The sequence below is a fragment of the Dendropsophus ebraccatus genome, chromosome 4 (genome assembly GCF_027789765.1).
Source record: "Dendropsophus ebraccatus isolate aDenEbr1 chromosome 4, aDenEbr1.pat, whole genome shotgun sequence".
Taxonomy (NCBI): Eukaryota; Metazoa; Chordata; class Amphibia; order Anura; family Hylidae; genus Dendropsophus; species Dendropsophus ebraccatus.
The window spans coordinates 72040678-72053468 of record NC_091457.1 but is presented as its reverse complement, the minus strand read 5'-3'; positions in this window follow the sequence as shown (position 1 = coordinate 72053468).

Here is a 12791-nt window from a genome sequence, read left to right as displayed (position 1 = left end):
AGGAGCACAAGGTACACTGCTTGATACATGTCCCCCGATGTGTCTGCCAGCATCACACACACACAATGACAGTTAGCAGTGGGTGCGGTGTGATTTGCCCCTTGCCTATGCCATCTGTGGTTGTCATAGGCAATGGGATTTAAAGGGGTGCATGGAAATGTTTCTTTGACTTAAAATGTGGCCATACTACTGTAAAGGAAAGAAGGTTTCCATGTATTTTTTCCCCTTTACATAGTTTTTTTTTGTTTTGTTTGGAGTGTATAGTAGATAGTCTGTGATAGTGGTGTAATACTGCGATTTTGGCGTGTTAGATGCACCAAGACATGCTTCCCCTGCTGTCCCAGTTGCATTCCAGAGGTGTTTGTGTCATTTCCTGAGGTGTCATTAGGACTTAGTTACCTCCAAGTGGTCAAATTTTGATTTCCAAGTGTCTAGCATTTTTTTCCCATAGACTTTAATGGGATTTGATATTCGATCGAATAGTCGAGTATCGGGGTCTACTCAACTTGATATTCCAAAATTCAAATATTTCACTACTCGCTCATTTCTATTGTTTACTTATAGTATGTCCATGTGTTTGCTGTAAAGCCAATCTTTGGACATGCCATAGCAGATAAAAGAATACAAAGAAAAGACAAAAAATGCAACCAGAAAATAAAAACAGATCAGATAATAGTTTGATTTATTACATTAAAAATGAAGCCATACATTTCTGTGTCACAAACGTCATTGTTTTATGAGTTAAAATCCCAGAGAAGGTCAACAACATCATAGAGAAGCTAGACCTGATATTTAGACGAGCTCTTCTGAATATAACGTTTCAGACATTGCGTGCTGTCGCTGACCTTCTCAGGGCACTGGATGGACATTCACTAGGGTCCTTCACAAGCACATTCCTGGTTTTACAAGTAAGACTCTTGCATGTATTTTTCTACAAATATTCATCTTGGGGATTTTTATGTATATTTGACTTCTTTGCAGGAAACATAGTTAATGTGTAAACATGCCTATGGGATAGAGCTTATGATTGTGGAGTTTATAATCATACACTTTAACAGTTGTCTTATATATATTTTTTTTATAACATACAGTTGCTATCTGGTAAGAAGTAAGGAATATATAGGATGGAGTATGACTACTGGGTTAAACTACATAGTTTGTACTCTGTTACCGTGGAGTCACATTGTATACACTAAACAATAATGTAGATTTGACTAAGACTGCAGTTTATGCAAAAGAGCTTAACTTTTTAGGCATCAGGTAATAAAAGGCAGAAAAATCATACTCACTGTGAAGGACCTATATAATTGTTCATTTTATTTCTAGGGATGAATTAATATATTGTCAAAATGTAAGCTTTGCCAAATCTTATCTTAGTAAGGACTTTTCGAAAACTAAGCACATGGAGCATCATAAGGTTACCTACATGCATTGAGGTGCAACAAATACATTTTGTACAGTGTAAGGCTGGGTTCACACTATGTATATTTGAGGCTGTATTTGGTCCTCATGTCAGGTCCTCATAGCAACCAAAACCAGGAGTGGATTGAAAACACAGAAAGGATCTGTTCACACAATGTTGAAATTGAGTGGATGGCCGCCATATAACAGTAAATAACGGCCATTATTTTAATATAACAGCCGTTGTTTTAAAATAACAGCAAATATTTGCCATTAAATGATGGCCATCCACTCAATTACAACATTATGTGAACAGAGCCTTTCTGTGTTTTCAATCCACTCCTGGTTTTGGTTGCTATACAGCCTCACAAATACAGCCTCAAATATACATAGTGTGAACCCAGCCTAAACCAGTATATCAGTATCTTATACAAATGGTTGTTTTCTGGTACCCAGTGGAGATGTCCTTGCATGTAAGTGAACAAATAACTGTTCCGTACATCTTCACTACTATTTGGCTCTGTACATTGTATAGTGGTGGTAGCAGGTCACTGCAGTGCAGAGCAGTAACATGGCATGGTCACTACACAATGTACGGAGCCAAAGCTTCCAGCTCTGAACATTGCTTACATCCAGATGTCACGCCTGTTCTGATCAGCTGATTGTCAGGGTGCTGGATTTTGCCATCCCGCTGGTAAGCTATTGATGACCTATTTATTTTTTTTCTGGAAAACCCTTTTAATATGTTATGTTTATTGCTCTCATTGTATGCAACTTAAAAAGGTTGTCCAGGAAAAATTCACTTTTCCCCTATCCACAGGATAAGGGAAAAGAAGGAGGTTGTGTGTGTGTGGGGGGGCTCTCTCCCCCCCTCCCCCCCGCCAATCTACATATTGCGCCCCTCTGGCTCTGTTTTGAATAAAGCCATTAGTCCGGTAGCGACCTGCAGCTCTAATCATTCCTATGGAGCCAATGGAAAGAACCAAGTACAACGCTCTTCTGGTACATTCGGCTCTTTCCACCACTCTATAGGAATGATCTCCTGATGTGGAGATCGTAGGGAGGGACAGAGGTCAGACTCCCTCCACGACCACCTACTTTCCCCCTATATTGTGGATAGGGGAAAAGTGAAATTTTCATGGACAACCTCTTTAAACTCATAGAATTGTCAATTATTTTCTTTTCCTTACCTAAATGTCGCCATGCATGTCTGTAGTCTTTAAAGTTTATTTATTTTTGTGTAGATTGGACATGATGTAAAGTACATTTTAATATCTTAGCCTTATGTACTTGACATAGTGAGTATCCAGGCCTCTAAAAATGTAATATTTATAGTATGTAATATATTTCATGTCATCCTTCCCTGTATAACCTAAAAATCCAATAAGCATAGAGGACAGGATTGATCTTATATCACAAATGTTTAGTTGGCTTTCTCTGAGGGCTTTTAACAGTTATTTATGTGGAGGGATCACACACTGTTAGTGGGTGGGTGATTATTGAGAGGTGGATACACAGTCAATACATTTCATGACGAGGAAAAAGAAGAAGCTTGTAGTTGGCTTCTGTGTTCCAGTTGCAGCTTTTAGTCTAGAAAAACATTAATTAACATATTGTGTGGAAGCATTGTACTTCGTCATACTGCATGACATTTTCCCTATGTAGCTTTCAGTAAGCAGCCATGTTATTTCTCCTCCACTTCTGCCGGCTTCACCCTGCATAATCACACCGACACACCGTTTAGTAATGCAGTACAGAATTCTTGACTGCTGAGAAAAACTGCCGGGAAGAAGAGATTAGAGTCATACGCTGTGTGTTCAGGTAGGCTGACAGAGCAGTTCAGAGGAGGGCGCTGAGCGAATCTGACAGTGAATTTTAGAAGAGGTGAAGATGATAGAGAGGTAGAAGAGAAGATGAAGAAACTTTACAAAAGAAAGAAGAGACACATGTAGTTGAATTACAGTAAGAGAATACTCACGACCAGAAAAGGGTGGATATACTCCATATAAACAATGAGAATACAGTTTAAATTTGAGATAGATATGCTAGGCTTGCTGTCTTAAGGAAATACATTCAACATATATACTCTTTGCATCTCAGGTTGAATCTCACTTAAAAAAAAGTAAAATGATAATTTTATTTAAATTAAGGATATACAGTGGTGCCTTGGATTACGGGGCCATGCTTGTAATCCAAATCCACTCTTTAAACCAAAGCAAATTTTCCCATAAGAAATCATAGAAATGCAGACAACTGGTTCCACACCCCAAAAATAACGATTTATTATTCTGAATAACAGATGAATGTAAAACAGATGAAACAAACATTCAGAAAAAGCAGAATATGTGATATTATAAGTTACTGTACAGTAATGGAGAGTATGGGAAACACAAGAGTTGACAGAGACTGCAGGGAGCATGAAGGAATGAGCAGGGCATGTGTGGGCACATATATGCAGTACACCCTGTCCAGGGAGAGAAGGGTTACAGCTATGAAGTGAATTACCCCCCACAGTCCTTTCCCCTGATACAAGCCCCAGCCTGAAATGGATCTGCTATGATTTGGAAGGTGAGGGAGACTTCCTGGGTCAGAGTACAGTGCTGTAGACCCCGCTATGCAGACCATGCCCCTCCTCCACTCTCGCTCCCACCCAGTACAGGGAGCTCTTAAACCAAAGCAATGCTCTTAAACCTAGTCACAATTTTGAGAAACTGTGAGCTATTAAACCAAAACGCTCTTAAACTAAGTTACTCTTAAACCAAGGTACCACTGTAGATCCAGATCAATCTAGATGTGGCATTGCTCGGCACAGATCATGGTGCAATCATAGTGAGGCATTTGTGGCTTTACACAGATAAACTTCCAAATCCCATGGTAAATCCAGATGTCCCAAGAATAACCCCCACCTTCAAAGCACCAAAATAAGAAGTGTGTTAACTGATCGCAGTATCCAGATGCCATATCCTTAGTGGTGGGTTCTTGTTGTGAGGAAATGGTGGAAAACATTACTGAAACACAATTAAATAAAGGGAACCATGGAAATGAAGAGATAGTGCCGTTCTTTGTAGCTAGACCACATGAGGTTGCAATGATGAGGAAGGGGGGACAGAATGTTACCTCACAACTCTTCCACTCCTTGAAAACATTTGTCTTTGGCTAAGTATTTTAAAATTGTCTACCACACCTGCTAAAATTCTTACTTAGCAGAGCTGAATCTGTTACTTTTATGCATCAGGATTCCTGCAGTCCTAAAAAAAATAACAAACACATCAAGGACATTTTGTCAAAACATAAAAACAGCTTTACTACATCTGTGTATATATTCTTCATAAATATTTATGCACTATTCACAATTCATTAGGGGGGACATTTGTCAAGTTGACTTGTAGTAAGATTCTCTTTGTTGCTCATAGTTACCAATCACAGCCCATCTTTCATTTCACCAGAGCAATATAAGAAATGAAAGCTGAGTTGTGATTGGTTTCTATGGGCAACGAAGAGAATACAACTAATGGATAGCTTGATAAATTCTGTAAGGCTGGTGGTTCTCTCTTAACAGTATACTGCTTATTCTGGCAAGCACAGTCATGGGTTTACCTTTACTCCATGTGGTCCAATCTGTCCACCCTGTCATACTGGGCTTCTGTCTGCAGGGTGTGCAGGTGCTCCATTCCATGTTCTTAAAGGGCCAGGGCCACTCAAATCCTTTATCAGCTATCAGTCATAATATTTCATGCAACTTCACCAGTTCCAACATGCTTGAGTAAAAGGCTCTAGTGTTGCTTGCACTCACCTGTTGTCTACTGCAATAAAGCATTTATTCAGAAAATGCATTTTGAGAAATCAGTATTTTTTTTTGTGTGTGATTTGTTTCTATGATATACTGTAGTCATATTGAGCTCCTGGATTCATTGGAGGGCACCATTAAAAGTACTATTATTTCAGTAGGTAACAGGTTAGGGCAGACAGCACAGGTTCAGTAGTCAGGGCCAAGTTGAGGTCAGGCAAGAGTACTGTATATTGCAGGGCTCAAAATAACAAGATCATCAGGACCTGATGAACAGAAGCATCTCTTCTTGTAATGCTTCTGCTTTTTGTTTTATTAATAAATAACTTTTATTTCCTGGTTAAGTCCTGTGTTATAGCAATATCTATCTCCTTGGTGTGTGGGAGTGAACAGGTAAAAGCACTATCATTCCAGTGAACCCTGTCTATTACTACTGGACTGGAAGATGCAATTCCAACTGTGATTCACAGTCAGGAACAAAAAGCACTCCAGCTCCGTATATACCTGCTGTTATTTTTGTTATGCAACATTACCAAGTGAGCCTATTACAGATTTTTCATACCAAAAACATGATTGTGTATGTAGCAATAACCCGTTACCTGACTTTTCACTACAAAAAAAACTTTCTGTACACAGTGATGATGGGTTAAAAAACAATTCTAAGGGGTGGTCCAAAGTCAGGTGACACAGTTGGTCTACATCTACTGGTCATTACAGTTTCAACCCATATTGTGAAACCTTTTTTGCTACCAAACTCTCTTGACTCACCAATAAAATGAGAATTACAATGAAGTCTGCTGAAGTTTTACTTACAAAGTTTAAGATTTAATTTTTTTAAACAGAAACAGTTAAGAGAGATATTAGGTGCCAAAATGTTGTTCTCCACACAAACACTGCCTTTCAGAACAATGATCCAAGCCAAGGTATTTGAAGACATCATGGGATAGTTTCCTTTTTAATATCAGCCAGTACATTTTTTTTATTCTATTTGGAGAAAAAAAAAAGAGAAAGAAATGACTCACTATGAATGGTCTTCTTAATAATGCTGTTCAGTTTTCTATATGAATGGGGAATGGAATTTCCCTCCATTAGCATATAGAAAAGATGTATATGGAATATTTGGTCTCTAAGGACCATATACAGAGATGTGTCAATTCAGTTTGCCCAAATGAGGTATTACATCTTAGGAAACTGCAATTCAGTGTAACCAATGAAATAGAAGCTCTTCAATAAAGGTCTTCACCTGACAACAACCAACAGCATGTTTCAGGTTGGTAAGTGAAATGGGTTTCATGGAATATGTCACCCATTGCTTCTATGATAATATGCTGTGTATTTTATCACTTGTAGATTTTATCTTTTACTATAAGACAATGCCGTTTCTGCAGACATTGAAATAACAGTGAAGTTAAAAAAATAAAATATAAACAAAAATAATTACCTGATGAGATTTTAAGCAGTTGGGGAAGTTTTAGACATCTGTGCCCAGATTTACTGTTCTTTTGCATATCCATTTAAAAATTTTACTAATTTCAAACTTTTTAGTGCTGCATACACATGTGCCAAAATTTGTTCCCCCTTAAATGGATTTTCCAGTTACACATACCAATTTGAGTGACAGAGACCTCTGTGAAACATCCACTGTGTAGTACTTTTCCAGGTTACTGCAGTTCAGCTACTACTAAAGTGAATGGGATCTAAGCCACAGGAACATAGTCACTATAATGTACAAGGAAAATTATGGTTTCATTCATGTGTAAGTAGGAAACACCTTTAACCTCTTAAGGACCCATGACGTACCGGCACGTCATGGATCACTGTCACTTAAGGACCCATGACGTACCGGTACGTCCGCCCTTTAAACGGGCGCCGCGGCCGGCCGGGTCCCGATCGGGGGAGATAGCCTGCTATAATACATAGCAGGCCATCTCTCCCTGTCGGCATGGAGGGTTGTTAACCCCCCCCATGCCGACGATCGCCGCTATTGGCTGATAAGCCCATAGCGGCGATCGGAACCTTTCCGGGCCATCGGTGGCCCGATGACCCGGAAAAAAATGGCGGTCGGTGCTGTCCGAGGACGGCACCGACCGCCATTACTGTAAAAAGTAATGGTGGTCACGGTACCACCGTCCCGATCGCCGTGAACGGCCGGCCAGCCGGCCGGCCGTTCACGGCGATCAAAGTCCCCACAAGTAATAAATACCTGCTCCGGACCCCTCAGCTAGGTAGCTGAGGGGTCCAGAGCAGGTATTTGTACATTACTCACCTGTCCCGGGGTCCTGATCGGCGTCTTCCGGGTTCCCGGCGTCCTCTTCATCTTGTCGGGACTTCGGCTTCTTCCGTGAGTCCCGATCGGCTTGTTCCGGCTCCAGCGTCGTCTTTTTTCGTATTTTTCCGGCTCCAGCGTCGTCTATTTTCGGATCTTGCGCTCTGCTGCCCCCTAGCGGCTGATAAGTTTAATACACGTATCAGCCACTACAGGGATGTTCAGAATGTAGTAAAAAAAAAAAAATTTTTCCCAATTTTTTTTTTTCCTATTTTCCGCACCCTATCGCCGCTGAGTGTTGATCAGCATCGCACGAAAGTGCGCTGCTAATCAGCAACTCCTCCTTTTTGGCGTAGGGTGTTTTTTTTCTATATTCTACTGCCACGGTCTGCTGATAAGTGCCGAACATAAGTGCGGCATTTATCAGCAACACCATTTTTGGCGTAGGTTTTTTTTGTATACTTACTGTAAAAAACACGTAAAAAAACACTACATTACACCACACTACATTGAATAAAGTTTTACACTACACCACTACATACCCTATATACCAATCCCAATATAAAGATGGCCCCCAGGGTGTTTTCGGTTTCGGACGCATACGTTATTATTGCCCCCGACACCGAAACAGCCAGTGAGGATGAATGGGGGGTCCTTTGTTCCTCCATTCACCCTCATCCTCCTCATCATCCAGTGACGTGTCTGGGGGTAGCGTAGCGTACGCTGCCCCCCAGACACGTCTTTTCTGCCAGTACCGTCCCAATAAGAGATGACGGTATGGTGTGAAATTCTACAAACTCTGTGAGAGTACCTCAGGGTACACTTACAGATTTAGGGTACGTGCACACTGCGGAATGGCGAAGGATAACCCTTCGTGCATTCCGCAGCTGGCACCCGCCGGCGGACTGATGCAGGGGCGCGTCTCCGCCCGTGTCATAGACTCTATCCTATGCATGGGCGGATTCCATCATCCGTCATTCCATCAACACGTTGGACGCAGAGCGGAATCCGCCCGTGCATAGAATGGAGTCTACGACACGGACGGAGACGTGCGCCTGCATCAGTCCGCCGGCGGGTGCCAACTGCGGAATGCACAAAGGGTTATCCTTCGCGATTCCGCAGTGTGCACGTACCCTTAGAGTGTATGAAGGAAGGGACACTCAAATCCAGCCCCCAGATGCCCCCTCCCCCCCCCCCATCCTCGGAGTTAGTGGGGACATCGTCCGGGAACTGATCTTCCCACTGCTGGATAAAGGTCACCACCTGTACGGGATAACTTTTATACCAGCACCCCCTCTTCTGGTCCCTCGCTGCCCGAGCTACTGTAGCTTGCGGCACGATCCGAACATATCAGAAGTAGTAATAGTGCCCTAATATTTAGCAGCCATGGAGCGGACCCAGCGCTTCTGGATATGAAGGACCCCGTATCGCACCAGGACAACATTTTCCAGGTGACGTCCCCCACATTGGAGAAAGGGAGACCCCAGAAGAAGTGCAGAGTGTGGGGTAACAGGGGGATCAGGAAGGACAACATTTTCCAGTGTGACACCTGTCCTGATCGCCCCGGCCTCTGCATACTGGATCGCTCCAAGGCGCACCACACGTCACTGGGGTTCTACATTATCTAAATTCTGTCCCTTATTCCTATTTCAGGGGTCACGTTGATCCAGGGATTATTCTGATCGCCATTATGGAGTCGGGAAGAAATTTTTCCCCTGTGATGAGGCTACTGTCGTCTGCCTCACGAGGGGTTTTTGCCTTCCTCTGGATCAACACAGGTTGAATTTGATGGACACCTGTCATTTCCAACCTTATAAACTAATAATTGCCCTAATACCCCCAAATAAATTAGAATGGTCCCTTTTCCACAGCTAAGTAGGTATGGCCGCCATTCCCATTAGAGGATGCCATGATGCAATTACAAAGCCTCTGTGCGGCCAGGACAGTAGAAACCCCCCACAAGTGACCCCATTCTGGAAACTACACCCCATAAGGAATCTAACAAGTGGGGCAACGGGTATATGGCCCCCTGGTGACGGCCACATTTGGGACGTGAAAATGAAAAAAATGGTATTTTTTATTTTCACGGCACATGTTCTACACATGTGCCCATCACTAGTGGGGTCCATATGCTCACTGCACCCCTTGTTAGATTCCTTATGGGGTGTAGTTTCCAGAATTGGGTCACTTGTGGGGGGTTTCTACTGTTCTGGCAGCACAGGAGCTTTGTAATTGCGACATGGCCTCCATCCCCCATTCCAGCCTCTAAATGGCACTCTGTCCTTTTGGTGACTTGCCCTGTGCCCATATGGCAAATTATGTCCACATGTGGGGTATTTTCGTACTCAGGGGAAACTACCCTACACGTTTTGTGTTCATTTTCTTTTTTAACCCCTTGTGGAAATGGAAAAAAATCAAGGCTAGACCAACATTTAGTGTAATTTTTTTAAAATTTTTACTCTAAATCATTGATCTTGTCTTGATTTTTTCATTTTCACAAGGGGTTAAAAGATTAAAAAAAACACTAAATGTGTAGAGCAATTTCCCCTGAGTACGGAAATACCCCACATGTGGACATAAAGCGCCATGCGGGTGCAGGGTAAGCCTCCAAAGGGAAGGTGCGCCATTTGGTTTTTGAAGGCTGGATTTGGATGGAATGGATTTCGAGGGGCCATGTTGCATTCAAAAGGCCCCTGTGTTGCCAAGACAGTTAAACCCCCCACAAGTGACCCTATTATGGAAACTACACCCCTCAAGGAATGTAACAAGGGGTGTAGTCAGCATATGGACCCCACTGGTGACGGGCACAAATGTGGAACAATGTGGCGTGAAAATGAAATATTAAATTTTTTACACTATAATGTTGGTCTAGACTTGAATTTATCATTTTCACAAGGGGTTAAAAGAGAAAAAAAAAACACAAAATGTGTAGAGCAATTTCCCCCGAGTCCGTAAATACCCCACATGTGGACATAAAGCGCCATGTGGGCGCAGGGCAAGCCTCTGAAGGGAAGGAGCGCCATTTGGATTTTAGAGGTTGGATTTGGCTAGAATGGATGATGAACGCCATGTCGCATTTACAGAGCCCTTGTGCTGCCAAAACACTGTAAACCCCCCACAAGTGACCCCATTCTGGAAACTACACCCCTCAAGGAATCTAACAAGGGGTGCAGTGAGGATATGGACCCCTGGATGACGGGCACATTTGTGCCATGAAAGTGAAAAAATGAAAATTTTCACTTTCACGTCACATTTTTCCACATTTGTGCCCGTCACCAGTGGGGTCCATATGCTCACTGCACCCCTTGTTAGATTCCTTGAGGGGTGTAGTTTCCAGAATGGGGTCACTTGTGGGGGGTTTCCAGTGTCTTGGCAGCACGAGGGCTCTGTAAATGCGACATGGCCCTTGAAATCCATTCCAGTGAAATCCAGCTTCCAAAAGCCAATTGGCGCTCCTTCCCTTTGGAGGCTCGTCCTGCGCCCGCTTGGCACTTTATGTCCACATGTGGGGTATTTCCGTACTCGGGAGAAACTGCGCTACATGTTTTGTGTTTTTTTTTTCCTTTTATCCCTTTGTGAAAATGAAAAATTGAAGGCTAGAACAACATTTTAGTGTAAAAAATACTTTAGTCTTTTTTCAAGCCATATTGTTTGGAAAATCTGTGAAGCACCTGTGGGGTCCAGATGCTCACCGCACCCCTTGTTACATTCCTTGAGGGGTGTAGTTTTCTAAATGGTGTCCCTTTAGGGGTGTTTTTTAGGTTTTGGCACCCCAGAGCCTCTGCCAACCTGAAGTGGTACAGTCAAAAATGACCAAAAATAACGGAGCCATTGAAATTCACTAGGCGCTCCCTTATATCTGAGGCTTGTGGTTGCGTCAAATAGCGCAATAGGGCCACATATGGGGTATTTCTATAAACTGCAGAAACGGGGCAATCAATATTGGGGTGCATTTCTCTGGTAATAGGTTTATAATTATGAAAAATATTGGATTACAATAAAATCTCTGCACAGAAAATTAAAATTTTCAAATTTCTTACACACTTAGCTTTTATTTCTGTGACTCCCCTAAAGGGTTAAAAATCTTTCTGGATGTGCTTTTGCAGAGTTTAGGGGGTGCAGTTTCTGAAATGGGGTGCTTCGTGGGGCTTTCTAACACACAGTCCCCTCAAATACACTTTAAACCTGAACAGTTCCCTAAAAATATCTGATTTTGAAATTTTACAGAAAATTTGGAAATTTGCTGCTAATGTTTTAAGCTTCCTATTGTCTAAAAAAAATGAAATATAGTTTAATAAATGCCGCCAACATAAAGTAGACATGTTGCTAATGCTATTTAATATATAATTTATGTGGTATAACCACTTTCTGTATAAGCAGAAAAGTTTTAAAGTTGGAAAAATGCATTTTTTCACAATTTTTCACGCTATTTTAGGTTTTTTCATAAAGATTCGTTATAAGTATCGACTCCAATTTACAAGAAATGTGAAGTACAATATGTCACGAGAAAACAATCTCAGAATCAGCCGGATAGGTAAAAGCATCCCGAAGTTATTAATGAATAAAGTGACACTGGTCAAATTCATAAAATTTGCTCCGGTCCTTAAGGCCATTTCAGGCCCGGTCCTTAAGGGGTTAAGGCTCAAAATTCTATAGGGACTATGGGTTAGTCCAAAATTAAGCTGGGCCTACAGCCCTTTCATTATAACTTTCAAAATTTAAATCACCAGGGGATGTGAAATAAAGAATGTTTGTAATTTACATACATACATATACATATGCATACATATGCATTTATTTACAATGCTATACACGTTCAGTCACCTGAAGACAGCTTTTTTAGTCTTTAGTGCTGGTTGTAAAAAAAAAGACCAAAATGGAAATAAATCTTGGTCAGTAAAGATTGATGATGGGTCCATCAATCAAATGACTGCCTTCTCTTTGAGTGTGCAGACAACTGGGAGTTCTTGTACTTGGTCTTTTTTTTTTAGCAAACACAAGACCAAAAAGCTGCCTTCAGGAGACTCAAGACATTCTAAGTAAGTATACCTTTGTTTTAAAGCATTATAACTAAAAGAAAATATATTGTAAATTGCCTTATTTCATATTCCCTTTCACATTGTTTGGATGGCGGGGGGGGGGGGGGGGGGGGTCATTGTAAGAAAAGATTTATGTATTTTTTTAATAGAATGATTGGAAAAAAAAATGTCATAAGCTGCCATGTTATTGTAAGGTTTATCCCCCTTTAATACACCAGTTTACATCTAGGCTTGGCTTATAGGTATCACTACAACATGTAAATACACAAGGTTAATACATGAAATAAATGCATACATT